This window comes from Belonocnema kinseyi, chromosome 2 (genome assembly GCF_010883055.1).
Source record: "Belonocnema kinseyi isolate 2016_QV_RU_SX_M_011 chromosome 2, B_treatae_v1, whole genome shotgun sequence".
Taxonomy (NCBI): Eukaryota; Metazoa; Arthropoda; class Insecta; order Hymenoptera; family Cynipidae; genus Belonocnema; species Belonocnema kinseyi.
In genome coordinates this window covers 158,415,921-158,424,878 of record NC_046658.1, presented here as the reverse complement: position 1 = coordinate 158,424,878, position 8,958 = coordinate 158,415,921, and the positions used below count along the sequence as shown (strand labels likewise).

Below are 8,958 nucleotides of genomic sequence, written 5' to 3'. Positions count from 1 at the left end.
AAAGTAAAGTAAAGTAAAGTAAAGTAAAGTAAAGTAAAGTAAAGTAAAGTAAAGTAAAGTAAAGTAAAGTAAAGTAAAGTAAAGTAAAGTAAAGTAAAATAATAAAATAAAATAAAATAAAATAAAAAAATGGGCGTGTTATCCTGAAATAAAAGTGGGTCACATGTGTAAACTGTTTCGTAGGACAAGGGGGTTATTACCGTGATCGAGATAGGATCACCGACGCCTTCGAGTCAGTCCACTTGGTGAATGCGGCCTAAGCCCCTAAGGTTGACGCATCGATGGATAATGCATAGCGCGATTCGTCCAGTCACTAAGATAATTGCTATGAGGCACGCTCTCAAAATTCTTGGTACTTCTTGAAATTCACTATCGAGATTGCTAGTCCAGTCCATTTTTATATTACTTTTTTGCGACCTTTTCTGACATTCTCTCACGACAGACAGTCCAAGACTTTCCGTTTTCTTTCAAATATGGTCACCAAACCATTTTAGAACAAACAATTTCAAATAATTGGAAATGATTGTAAATTATTGTAGCCAATTCTAAATAAGTATAATGGTATTCAATGACCTTGATCGTTATTGCAGTTTTCATTCCATGAGCAATGATACTTTGTAATTCTTTTGTTTTGAGAGTGGTTTCCATCACAACGTTTCAATAATAAATTTGTAAGTTGGTTCAGCTGATCAATTTGAGAACAATTCTGTCAATATAGGTACTAGTTGTCCATATCAATATGTACAATAGTTTATTGGAGATATAATTATAGATTCATTTTCTGCACAAAAAAAACCTTCAACAATACAGTTCATTTTCAATGAAATATTTTAATTCTTAATCTAAAAAGATGAAATTTTAATAAACAATAAGAAAGGTAAATTTTCATTTAAAAAATTAATTTTCAATTAAAAACCGAATCTTCGACACAACAATTGAATTTTATAAAAAAATGTTAAATTTTGAAGCCAAAAAGACGAATTTTCTACAAACCAGTATTGAATCTTTAACAAAAGATGAGTTCATTTTTAATGAAGTACGCGCGACTTGCAAGTTTGGGCGCGCCTAGGGCGCGCGACTGTTGGTTCTAGCGCTTTGCGCTCGATGATGTATTTACCTCGCGTTACGTGCTCGGTCTTTATATTTTCGCACATTCTTGTGCAAATATTTTAAAATCAAGACTCAAAAAATCCACCAGTGTAATTTTGTGATCGTGAATTCTCTTTTGTTAAAAGAGCTTAGCTCGAGATTTTGAGCGCACTTACGGGGCGCGACTGATGGCTATCACACTCCGCGCTCGGTCTTCGCATTACTGCCGCATTCGTGCACAGACCTTTTAAAATCAAAGGTCAGCGGACCTACAACTGTAGTTTTGTGAATGTGAACTCTCTTTTGTTAAAGCTCTTTCGGCTTTAATCAACACATTTTCATCACGTATCGCGTGCTTCACACTCGATTCTGTCCAAAATGTAAACTTTTTTACACTCAACTTTTGAATGTTGTTTTTTACGACTAAGGCAAAAACTACGTGTCCTATCAAAAATTATAGCTCTTTTTTCGATAAACAAGTTTTGTCTCATTTTTTTCGTAGCTTGTATTGCTAGTGCCAAATTTTTTTATTTTTTCATTTTTAATGTTGTTTTCTACGACTAAAAACAAAACCTAGGGGTCCTATGGAAGAGTGATTCATGATAAATTTTTTGGTCTTTTCAGGGCGCGCAATTTTAGCTTATTCATTTTTTTCGTATTTTGCATAAATTCACCAAAAAATGGAATTTTCGGATTTTTCATTATTTTTTTTAGGCTCAAGTTTGGAATTTTCAACTTTTCGACCAAATTAAAAAAGTTGTTATGATAATCTTGTAGGTCTTTTAATAATCAACGTTTTTCTTTTCTTGACTTTTTTTCATATCATGCGTTGTTTGGCTAAAAATCTTCATTTTAGTTTGTTTTTTTGGATTTTGAAAATGTTCTAACTCTGATAATTTTCTTTTTATAAAAAAAAGTGATGAGGATAAATTGTTAAAGTTTTTGAGTACTATTAATAACCGTAGATAGAATTTTTAAATCTAGAAAAAATGTGGTTTCAAAAATTTTGAAAATGCGCTCAGTTTTTTAATTTTGATCCAAAATAGCTGGTTTACGAACTTGTTCTTTCTTTTTAGGTCTCAAAAAAGTGTGCCAAAGTAGAATCCATTCTGATAAATTTTTCGAAAGTTATCGTGTCTACAGAATACAGACTACAGACTACAGACAGACAGACAAAATCGTTTTTTTTTATTCAGTGGGTCTCAAAACGGTAAGATTTGATGGAATCCGACAAAGTGAAATTTTACATGAAACCAATACATTCTCATTAGGATAAGAATGTAATAAATAAAGCAAGTAAGTTTTCATTATTAAAAAATTTAATTTTTAATGAAACAAACCATTTTATAAACAATTGTTCAACGTTCAAGCCATTAAGGCGATGTTTCTATAAAACAGTTGAATTTTCTAAAAAATTGAAACATTTGAGTTTTTATTCAGAAAAAGATTAAATTTAAGCAAACAATAAAGCAGGTAAATTTTGATTTATTAAAAAAAATTCAATGAAAAACCGAATTTTCTACACAACAATTGAATTTTCTAAAGAAATGTTGCATTTTCAAGCAAACAAGATAAATTTTCTACAAAATAGTTGAATCTTCAACAATAGACTTCATTTTCAATGAAACATCTGAATTTTTAATCTGAAAAAGATATAATTTAAGCAAACAATAAAACAGATAAATATTCATTTAAAAAAAAATTAATTTTCAATAAAAATCGAATTTTCAGTTTAAGAAATTAATTCTCCATGAAGTAGATCTATTTTTACCAAGAATTTGAATTTTCCACCAACAAGTTTCTTGTTCTACAAGAAGATGAATTTTCAACAAAATACGACAATTTCTTACATCATTTGTGAATTTCGAACAGAAAAAAAATTGCTATCTAAAAAACAGTTTAAGTTCCACCCCGAAAATATGAATTTTTAACAGAAGAGATCCTTTTCAATGAAACGCTTGAGTTTTCAACCAAATAGTTTAATTCTTACTCAAAAAATAAACTTTAAAGTAAACAAAAAAAAAATAATTTTCAACAAATTACACCAAACTCTCGCTTTCAGTCTAGTGTCGGGGGTTCCCTTCAAATGGCCTTGGAATGATTTCGAAGAGATAGAAACGTAAACAGTGAGGGCCGCCTGACTCGTTTCCATTTGGAAACCGCATGAGTTAGCAGTTCTAGGAAGGCCGAAAGCGGGGTGACTGAAAGCAAGAGTTTGGTGTAGTTCAATTTTTGAAAAAAGGGATAAATTTTTAACTAAATTAATCAATTCTTAACCAAGAAAATTATCTTTCCACTAAAAAATTAATTAATTGCAACTTCTGCCGGTTTTTCAAAAACTGAGTTTGCTCATTTCCATTTTTATTTATACGATTTAAACGTTACACATACGGTCTACACATCAGCCTAACGGCCTTATGGGAGTTCAAATACTGTAAAATAGTTGAATGAAAAAATGTAATTTTTGATTTTCCATTATTTTTTTATGTTGTGAAAATTGCAATTTTAGATTTTTCAAGAAAATTTTAAAAGTTGTTATGATAATCTTGTAGGGCATTTAAAAAGCAACATTTTTCTTGTCTTGACTGTTTTTCATATCGTGCATTATTTGGTCTAAAATGTGCATTTTCGTGTTTTTGGAATTTTGTAAATGCTATAACTCTGGTAAATTTTGCTTTTACAAAAAAAAGTAATCAAAAAAAATTGTTTGCCTTTTCGAATACTATAAATATCTGTACATAAAAATTTTTGAATTTTAAAAAAAGTGGTCTCAAAAATATTAAAAAATTTTCTCGCTTTTTGAATTTTTATCCAAAATGGCTGGCTAACAAACTTGACCTTTAGTTTAAGACGCTAAAAGAGAATACCAAAAGTCAATTCTTTCAAAAGTTATCGTGCTAAAAAACTGAAAATCTACAGACACACATACACAGACAGACACATTCGTAAAACCCTGTTTTTTGGCAGTCGAATTGTCCACGAGAAAGGATGAATTTTTGATCAAATTGTTAAACTTTTAAGAAAATAATTAATTTTTTAATCAAATAATTAATTTTTTTACAAAAAAAAGTCATGATCGAAAATAAAATTAGCAGAATTTTCAACAAAAAATGATGAACTTCAAACCAAAAATAGTTGATTTTTCATATTAGTTTTTATTAATTAAATTCTATTCGATCATATAAACATTAAAGTTCATTTTTAATACATTTAAAATATTAGTTTATAAAACATTTTTCCTAAAAAATAAAATTATTCTCCTACTTCTATCCCCTACTTCCTCTACATTCCCCTATTTCCCCTCTCCAACCCAAATTCTCTCCACACATTTCATCTTTGGCTTTCCCTTCCTTCTCTAATTTCTTTGTTACCTAGTTCCCCCCTATTCATTTCCCATCACTTCCCCTATTTCGGGTCCCCTCACTTCCCTAAATTGTGAATTGCGTGATGTGTGAGTTGTATGAGTTGTGAATGGCATGAGTTTTGAGTTGCATGAGCTGTGAGCTGCATGTCTCATCATTCGTGAGCTGTAAGTTGCATGAGTTGTGAGTCACATGAGTTGTGAGTTGTATGAGCTTTGAATCTTAGGAATTCTAACTTGCATAAGTTATGAGTGGCATGAGTTTTGAGTACCTTAAGTCATGAGTAGAATAAGTCATGAGATCATGAGTTCTCAGTTGCATGAGTTGTAAGTTGCATGGGTTTTGAGTTTCATGAGTCGTGATTTGCATGAGTTGTGAGTCGTGGGAAATATAAGTTGCATGAGTTCAAAGTTGCTTGAATTGTAAGTTGCATGAGTTGCTAATTACATGCGTTATGAGTCGCAATAGTCGTTAATCCTATGAGTTCTAGGTTGCATGAGTTGCGAGTTGCAAGAGTTATGAGTCACATTGGTTGTTAGCCGCATGAGTTCTAAATGGCATGAGTTGTGAGTTGCACGAGTTATAAGTTGTACGAGTTATGAGTTGCAAGTGTTGTAAGTTACATGAGTTGTCAGTTGCATTAGTTGTAAGAGACAGTAGCTGCGACTTGCATGAGTTGTGAGTTGAGAGAGGTTCGAGTTGAATTAGTTGTTTTATGCATGAGTTGTGAGTTTTATAAGTTGTAAGTTACATGAGTTTTGAGTTTCATGAGTTGTGAGTCGCAAGAACTATAAGTTGCATGAGTTGCGATTTGCGTGAGTTATGGGTCACATAAATTGTTAGATGCACGAGTTGCATAATTTCTAAGTTGCATGAGTTATGGGTCGCATTGGTTGTTAGTCGCATGAGTTCAAAGTTGCTTGAGTTGTAAGTTGCATGAGTTGTTATTTACATGCGTTATGAGTCGCAATAGTCTTTAATCCTATGAGTTCTAGGTTGCATGAGTTGCGAGTTGCAAGAGTTATGAGTCACATTGGTTGTTAGCCGCATGAGTTCTAAATGGCATGAGTTGTGAGTTGCACGAGTTATAAGTTGTACGAGTTATGAGTTGCAAGTGTTGTAAGTTACATGAGTTGTCAGTTGCATTAGTTGTAAGAGACAGTAGCTGCGACTTGCATGAGTTGTGAGTTGAGAGAGGTGCGAGTTGAGTTAGTTAGTGTTAGTGTTATGAGTCGTATCAGCTGTTAGTCGCATTAGTTCTAAGTTGCATGAGTTGTTAGTTGCGTTAATTGAGAGTGGCATGAGTTGCGAGTTGCATGAGTTGTGAGTTGCAAGAGTTGTGAATTTGCATGAGTTGTGATTTCGGAGCCTATTTAAATCTTTTAATTCTAATATTGAATACTATTATTATAAAGTAAAAGGTACTTTTATTCTTTTTTTTTTTTTTATAATATTAAATATGGAGATTGATGCTATCGTAAAGTGCCGTCAATAAAAACGTCTTAGTTTACTTTATTTCGTCAAGATAAGGTCTATCATGGGCACAAATCATAATTGCTGGTGCACAGGTAATCTGGGAAGCGGTGCAACTGCGAATCACGATGATGGCTTGAGGCAGATTTTTTTTCGTCGATATCCCATGAGATCCACCTGCAGTCTTTAACGTAATCTATGATCGGCTATGATATACTATAATACTCGTGTAAGAAGTGATCAGATGGCAGGACAATTTTCATAAGATACTGGTAGCTAGCTCCCTGACTCTCCAGGAAATTGAGGAATTTAGTCCTTGGAAAAATTATTACTCTCATTATAATAAGCTTTTAACAAAATATAGTGTACAGAATTTACCGCAATATTCCCAACAATTTTTCAGGTAAAAATTCCTGTTTTGCGTAGGAAAATTTATTTTCCCATAAAATAGAAATATTTCCATTATGTATGGTAATTTCCTCTATTATTTAAGGAGCAAAGAAACCTCATGACTTTTCGGGAATTTTATCACTTCCTGATTAATTTTGTCAGTGTCAAATAACCTGGAATAGAATAGGTCATTTTTCTTCAAACGTTGGTAGTTTTTCTTCCATGTTTAAAAAATGTTTTTCCAATATTTTGGAAATTTTCTAAAAACAAAAATAATTGTAATTCATCTTTTTCTTTGAAAATGTACTCTTTTGTTGAAAATTCCTCTTTTTCGTTTAAAAATTCAAACGTTTGTTGTTTTTTTTTTATTTTTTAAAGGAAAATTTACATAATTTGTTGTAATGCTAAGAACTTATTCTTTTATGTTTTATGAACTTAATAACATAATAATACCCGTATGTATGAAAAAAGTAATATTCAAGCGTGTATTCAATATTTTCAACTTGCATAGTTTTTATTATTTAATCGCATAACCTCGCATAATGATTCTTTTTTATATTGAAATTAAAACCCAATGTGAAAAATATTTCTTTGCTTTACATGATTGACCCGGTAAATTTATAAAAATTATAGAAATGATGCCAAAATAAACCCAAAATATTTCAGGAGTTTTTCCGAAGTCTTTTTCAAAAAAATTCTTAAAATAACTAAAAAAATACAAAAGTGATTAGATAATTTACCAAAATCTTTATGCCATTTTCTCGGAACTACTTTCGGGAGAATGCCCTGAACACTTAAAAATTGACCGAAATCGTCATGGATTTTTCCTATATTTATTTTAGTGAAAATTCTAAAAATTTTTGGGAAATTCAACAACGATTTTGGTAAAGTTTCAAGTATTTAGGGAATTTTTCCGAAAATAATTCCAGTAAAACTCCATAATGACTCAATAAGTTTTCAAATGTTTGAGGAATTTTCTTGAAAATAAATTTGAAAAAATTTCTTAACTATTTTGATTTTATTTCATCATCTTTCCTCTGATTTTGATGAAATTACCGGGAAGTTATTTTATTTATATTGAAATCCCAAAGTAATCAATATCATGAAATATTCCAAACTTGTTGAAAAATCATCTTTTTTGCTCGAAAATTCAGTAATTTACTTTATTTGTTGACTGAACAATTTTCTTGGGTTGAAAAATAAATAATTTTGTTAAACATTTGTCAATTTTGTTTGAAAATTCATCTCTCTTTACAGAAATTTGTGGTTGTACCTTTATCTTTTTTAGTTGGAAATTTAACTATTTGGTTGATAATTCATGTATTAAAAAATAACCAAAGATATATTTCATTTTAATATATTTAGGTAATATTTAAGATATTTAAAATTAATAAAATAAATTAAAACTTTTTTGCAAATTTTTTTATTTCCATAAAATATTAGACATTTTTTTAAATACCGTAAAATATTTTTAATCTTTTGAAATTCTTTAGAACCTTTCACAGCTCTTGAAAAATTCTTGGATTTTAAAAAAATACCGTCAAATTTTTATGTTCCTTCAGAATCTTCTGAAATTCCTAGGAAATTTCTAAAGTTCTTGAAAATTCTTTAGGACTTTTAAAAGTACCCTAAAGTCTTTAAAATTCGTCGAAAACACTTACAATTTTTTTAATCAATTGAAAATTCCTTGGAATGTTTTTAAATTGTATAAGATAAATAACATTCTTTAAAAGAAATGATATAAAAAATAAATCAATCAATTTTGTGAATTTCATTAAAATATAAAATCCCGTGGAATCTTTTTAAATATTGTAAAACCTTATAGATCATTTAATACCGTTCCATATTCTTGGGAATTGAAAAAAATCTTTCTAGCCACTTAAAAATACCTTGGATTTTTTTGAAATTATTAATATTTAATTTTTTATTTTCATTACCAATGAAATTCGTTGGAATTTTCAAAAATACCGTAAAGTCTTCAAAATTCTGCGGAATCCTTTCAAATTATTAAAATCAATTCTAAATTTCTTAAAATGTTTTTAAATACTTTAAGATCTTTAAAATTCTTGAAAATATTGAAAAATTTGTAAAAAAATTTATATAAATAATAAATAAATACTTTCAAATCCCTTTATATATAAAATAGCGTCGAATCTTTTTAAATATCGTAAAACCTTATAGATCTTATAAAATCGTCCCATATCCCTTGGGAACCCTCGGAAGGGTCGCAGTGCGCGAGTACTCAGGCGAGTATATTTGCAATATTATGCATTCCCATTGGAAATTTTTCGGCATCCCTGACCGTTTACGTTTCGAGGGTACTGATTTAGTAACAAGGCCAGTGAGAGGAAATCTCTCTCTTAAATATTTTAAAAATTCGTGAAAATTCTGTAGAAATTAAAAAAAAATATATCCGAAAATCTTTAAATTCCCTTTAAATTACTAAAATCGTCTAAAAATTCTTTGAAATATTTTAAAACACCTTTATATTTTTCAAACCTTTTAAATTCCCACTAAATTATTGAAATCAGTTAAAAATTCATTGGAATATTTAAAAAATCTTCACAATCCTTTGGAATTACTTCAAATTATTAAAAACTGAAATTTTAAATCCTTCAAAATATTTTGAAATCCCTTGAAATTA

The 8,958-nt window shown here is 29.7% G+C and overlaps 1 protein-coding gene across 1 annotated transcript in view; it reads left to right on the top strand.

Annotated features, from left to right (window-relative positions):
* Positions 1 to 8,958, top strand: part of LOC117167851 — a 435,057-nt gene that overhangs the window by 297,394 nt on the left and 128,705 nt on the right. The gene's annotated exons all lie outside the window — the stretch shown is intronic.